Source organism: Phalaenopsis equestris, unplaced genomic scaffold (genome assembly GCF_001263595.1).
Source record: "Phalaenopsis equestris unplaced genomic scaffold, ASM126359v1 Scaffold210457, whole genome shotgun sequence".
In the NCBI taxonomy this organism is placed as follows: domain Eukaryota; kingdom Viridiplantae; phylum Streptophyta; class Magnoliopsida; order Asparagales; family Orchidaceae; genus Phalaenopsis; species Phalaenopsis equestris.
This window is the reverse complement of record NW_018229542.1, coordinates 44,976-51,197: the sequence shown is the minus strand read 5'-3', so window position 1 is coordinate 51,197 and position 6,222 is coordinate 44,976.

The window sequence follows — 6,222 nt, the reverse complement described above, 5'->3', positions numbered from 1 at the left end:
AAGTGTTGCAAAATTTTTGAAAATGAATATATTTTGTAGATTTAGGATGCTGAGGTAAGTCATTTCATAAATGCAATAATGGAGAAATTATTAAGGAAATATCATATAAACCATATAATTGCTACTGCTTATCATCCTCGAACAAGTGGTTTGGCTGAATTATCCAATTGTGAAATTAAAAGAATACTTTAAAAACCTATAAATCCAATCAAAATGGATTGGTTAGCTAAACTAGACTATGTTTTGTGGGCTTATAGGACTTCATACAGAACTCCTAAAGAAATGTCCCCACACAGGCTAATATTTGGGAAAGCGTGCCACTTACGAGTTACACTTGAGCATAAAGCATATTAGGCAATTAAAGAGTTTAATTATAATTTGAAAGATGCAGGTGAGAAAAGATTATTACAATTAAATGAGCTTAAAGAGATAAGGAATGAATCTTATGAAAGTGCCAAAATTTATAAAGAAAAGATGAAGATGTGGCATGATCGAAAGATTCTTACTAAAAATTTTCAGTCAGGGTAACAAGTTTTACTATATAATTCAAGGTTAAGATTATTTCCAGGTAAATTTAAGTCTAGGTGGATGGGCCCATCTATTGTAATGAAAGTTTATCCTTATGGAGTTGTGGATATTAAAGATCCTAAATCTGAGAAAATCTTTAAAGTGAATGGACATATACTGAAATATTATTTTATAAGGGATCAGCATAAGTTTAATGATGGATTGATTTTGGGTCAACCAGAGTAAGCACCGGTACATCGGGCTGATGATGTAAAACCAAGCGCTTTGCAGGAGGCAACCCATAGTATCAGTGTGTTTTTGTTTTTATTGATGTTTTTTGTGTGGTTAAGAAAATTGGGGTAGTATTTATGAGACTATTATGTGTTAGTATTGATTTTAAGACTTGAATTAGTGATTTAGAAATGTTAAAATAAGAATTTGGACGTGAAATTGACTTGTGCAAAAATGTGCATTGGTGCTTAAGCGCCAAATCCGGCGCTTAAGCGCGACAATTTAAAACTTGTGTAAAATTAATATTCCAGAAGGGAAAACCGCCTAGAAGTTTGCAAAAACATATCTTAGCAGTTTCTAAATGTTTCTAGGAGTTATTGGAAAAATTTAGGCCTATAAATAGAAGTGTTTAGTTAAAGAATTTCACCCCAGCACCCGAGATCATTTTTAGCCCTAAAAGTCTATGAGAGAGAGAGATTTTGATAAGATGTCTTCATGGGAGATGGATTTGAAGAAGAAGAGAGAGACCATGAGAAAGAAATTCATTATTTAATATGCACAAGATATGTATAATGGTTTCTTAGCCGTTAGTATTGAAGGGATATCAGAGAAAATCAACAAAATTGAAAATACTATGTCTGTACTGGAGACTAAGGTATTGGAAATTCATGCACATCTTGAGCATATTGGATGGCAATTGAAAATGTAATTTAGTCACACTAGTTATATAGAGGAAGCAGATAAGGAGATGTTTTTTAAGCAAAAGTGGATTGAAGAAGAAAGCATCAAAGCACGTCACCACCGTCCGTTTTATCAACTTTATATTCCAATTGCCCCAGGAGAGACTAATGAAAGACCTGAATTTGTTCCTTCTAATGAAGAATGGAATTAAGTTCTATATTTATTTTTCTGTGATTAAAGTCATTGTCTCTAAGTGTTTTTAGTGTTTAAGACATGTGTTAGTGTTTATGTTACTTATGTGTTTAATTGTACTTATGTGTTTAATTGTGGTGTTTAATTGTGAATGTGTGTTAAGTGATTTGTACTTAGGAAAATTTTCTCATCCGAGACTATTTGGAGTGAGAGTTAAATATCAATTGTATTTGTACTTGTTTGTGAATTAATATATGTTTTTTTTTGTGAAAATTTTGTGTTGTTTTAGCCTCAAATTGAAAAAGTTATTAAGGAGAGTTTTGAGAGAGAGGGAAGTTATAGGAAGCTGAAAATAGTCAATTAAGTGCTATGAGACCATTTAGGGGTGGTTTACTTGGGGTGGTTTACTTACTTAGGTAAATAGTACATTTTACTTAAATTTGAAGATTTAAAAAATAATGCACTAGCGCCTAAGCGCCACATCTCGTGCTTAAGCACAAGCTAAACTGAGAGGCAGATGCCTAAGCGCCACTTACCCGCGCTTAAGCGTCGGTTCACGAAAATCGGTTCGCGAACTGTTAAAAGTGAAATTTTGCTCCAAAAACACCATTTTTAACATCTCCCATCATCTTCTACCTCTTAAAATCATGATTTTTAAGGGCTAGGGCACACCATTAAGTGGAGATCTCTTGGTGGAATCAAGAAAAGTTTGCTAATTTTGACTTCCTTAAGGTAAGAGCTTTACTTCTATACAAAAATTTTAGATTTTCACCATGTATTTTGAGCAGATTTAAAAAAATTTGAAAATTCACTATTCATGGTGAAAAATGAGGAAAAATCTATGGAAATTACTTGGGAGGTTTAGTTTGTGCTTTAGAAAGTTTATTTTAGTGATTTAGACTTGATTTTTGAAGTTATTTTTGGAATTTATAAGTTATTTTTGGAATTTATAAAATTTAGACTTAATTTTTGAAGTTATTTTTGGAATTCATAAATGAAGAGGAGTAAAGGAAGAATGAAGAGGAGTAAAGGAAAAGCCCATTTGATTCGAGCAAATTTGTTAGTTTGAAGGCTCAAGATCGATACAGTGATGCTCTACAATCACGAAAATTGATTCAGTAGCGATGTTTCAGAAATCTGGGTGGAGCAATGGAAGATTTAATTGTTCGTTGACAGTGGGAACAGTTTTGTTTTTGTTGTTTCTCTGCTGTCGCGTTCTCTGCTGTCGCGGTGATTTCTGTTGTGAGGGAGTTCTATGCAAATCTCCCTGAAGCTGAAGACAATCGAGTTATGGTTCGAGGAAAGTTGGTACCTTTTCAGCAGAGGTAATCAACTTGTTTTACCATTTACCACTGGATACGTTATGTTTTTATGCAAATTATAGTCCTACTGAAGCGGAGTTATACGAGATTATTTCATACATGACTATTGCGAGAGGACTTTGGAAGATTACCAATGAGAGGAGAGTAAATTTTCCAACTTCAAAGTTATGTGAAGTTATGTGCACCTTATAGTTATGTGCACCTTCAAAGGCCTGACACTATTTCATTTCTGCTCGTCTGCTTCCGACCAATCATCTCAGTGAAGTGACCAGAGAAAGAGCAATTTTGAACTATTGTATTTAAGAGGGAAAGCTTATCAACATTGGAGCTTTAATCTATCAGACTATCATCAGTTCTACTACAGATGTTACAACTGCAGGTCTGGGATTGACTTCCTTGATCTTTTCTTTGTGCGAGCAGGCTGGGATTAAATATGATAGTTGGGAGGAAGTTTTGTTACCTCTAAAGCCCAACACGAAGGTGAATGTGAAGAATTATTCTGAGAATTTGATTTTTAGCTGGAGAGGAGGATTTTCCAAGAGCTATGGAATGGAAACATCTGTTGCATCTACCTCTAATGCTTCTTCATCTAGACCATCTACTTAACGAGCTTCAACATCTAGAGGTGAGTCTACTCATACCCGAGATGAGTTATTGCAAAAGATGATAGATAATATCAATTTTACTGCTGATAAGGTACAAACTTTAGAGCATTTTGCAGAGCATACTAATAGTTATAATAGAAGGAAGAGTGATTATGAAGAGAAATTCCACTCATCTTTGGAGAGCCTAATTAGAGGTGAACCAGGAGTGCAATTTCTCCAAATCCTTGATATCCTAATATGAGCCTGCACAAAAATGGTACAGCGGTGATTCTGAGGATGAAGAGTATAGCTGAGAGATTTATTTTATGATTGTAATATGATATGAACTATGTGGTCTGAGCTTATTACATTTGCATCTGAGTGATGTTGTGGACTATGTTCTATGTTGTGTTTTAAATTTTTATGTTCTATTATTGTTGTGATTGTTGTGTTAGGTTAGTATTTTATTTTTAAATTTTAGGGTAGTAACCATTGTTTTGTGTTTAGTACTGTGATTTAGTTAGTCAGTGATTTAGTTAGTTTAAAACTTACTTAACTTAATTATCTTTTATAAAGTAGAAAATCTTGCTAGCTTAGACCTTAAACTTGAAATTCAAAAACTGCTACCCTTTATTTTTCTTTTATCATGTTTGCAATTTTGTCTTTATGTTAAGATTGTGATGTCAGTAGTGTATATGTTTGCTTTTATGTTTATACCCACTGTTTAGAAGTCTATTTGAATCTCTACATTTTAAAGTAAAATGAAAATATAGAAAATTTGATCAAAAATTAATTTTAGTCATGTTTTTAGTTTTATACTTCTATCATTAGGGTTTAAAATTTTACTTAACATATTATTTTTAAATTTTCATTTCTGCTTATATATATCTGATGTTAAACTGTTTAATCTGTTAAAAATTTAAGTTTGGGGGGGTGAAAAATATTTTTAAAAAAATTGCAATTTTATTAGCTTTGTATTTTTGTTTTGATTTGACTTTAGTTAGAATTTTAGTTTTGATTCAAACTTTGAAGAAAGTGTGGGAATTAAGAAAAAGTGAAGACGTGGGATCGAGATGGAAAGCATAGGGACTCACATCCACTTAAAAGACCAATCGAGGAAAAGTGTATTACTTTGAGAAGGAAAACATAGAGACTCACATCCAACCTTAGAGGTGGAAAAATTGCAAGTCACATTAGTAGGGAATGCACTGGGACTCACATCCAGCCTAAGAGGTGATGAGTGGTGCAATGATGAGAAGAGGATATTGTACACCATTTAAGGTGGCCTCACACTGATCTAAAATAGATGAGAATTGAAAGCCTTACTCTATTTAAGGTGGCCTCACACCGATCTTGAATAGGTGAGAATATGATGCCTCACTCAATTTTGGGTGGTCTCATACCTATCCCAGAAAGGTGGTCATATAAATTTGGATACTAGCACCTAGATGAGAATTGAAATTTGGCTACCAAACCTAGAAGTATGAGAATCAAATTCCTTACTCCATTTAAGGTGGCCTCACACCAATCTTGAAGAGGTGAGAATAGGATGCCTTACTCTATTTAAGGTGGTCTTATTTCTATTTCAAAGAGATGAGAATCAGAATATGGGTAGTGACCCAAAAGACCGAGAATCAGAGTTTGGGTACCAACCTCAAAAGGATGAGAATCAGATGCCTCAAGCCATTTAAGGTGGCCTCACACCGAGTTTGAGGAGGTGACTGATGGTCGCTAGAACGACACTGGTACATTCCATCACCATTTCCCATAGTCATGTCATTTTTTTGATATCATTATCGAAAGGGGTTGCTGAAATGCCTATAATATATAGTGTTTTTAGACATATTTTTTTACCTATTTTTGAGATATTACGCTTTAATGAAAGGTATTTTTGTATTTTTCTTTTAGGTACAGGTAAAAGGTGAAAAATGCTTAAAGGAGTGAAAAAGGATCAAATTTGGAGCAAATAGGTGAAAATATGTGCAAATGAGTTTTGGCGCCTAAGCGCCAGATAAACAGAGAAGGCTGCGTCTAAGCGCCAGAGGTCCCACGCTTAAGCGCCAGTGGCAATTACTAGACGAGTAAAGTCGGTTTCTATGAATTTTAAAGAGGTTTTTTAGGCACCCATTGGCTTAATAGGTGATTATAACCACCATGGACCAAAATTATCATAAAAGGATCCATCTCTTGGGGAAATACATCAAATCTAGACATATTTCGAAGAGTTCCCAAGGCACCTCTTGGAAAACTATAAGAGAAAGAAGAGAGGACTTAGAAAATAGTCCTGAAAGTATTGAAAAGTTTTGAAAGTTCTCATTTGGGGAGTTAGTTCAGAGAGATTTTCAGGCACCATTTTTACTTTTATTTTATTTTGAGTGATTGGAAAGAGAAGAGATTCAAAGGAACTTCAAGAGTTTGGTGGAGAACTTGAGATAAGTTTTTATCTTTTTGTTTTGAGACTACTTTAGTTTTAATTGAGACTTGTTGTTAGTTTGACAATGATTTCTACTTTTAAACTAAAGTGTGGTTTTATTTTATCCATGGATTCTGAGTAGTTTTCTTTATCTTTCTTCTTAAAATGATAAGTAATTAAGTTTTGGATGGAAATTGTGGAGAGTATTGATCTTTAATGTTGGAAGATATTGTGATGATTTAAATCCATGTACTTCATTTAATTCTTGATTTGGCCAATCCAGATGCTAAAA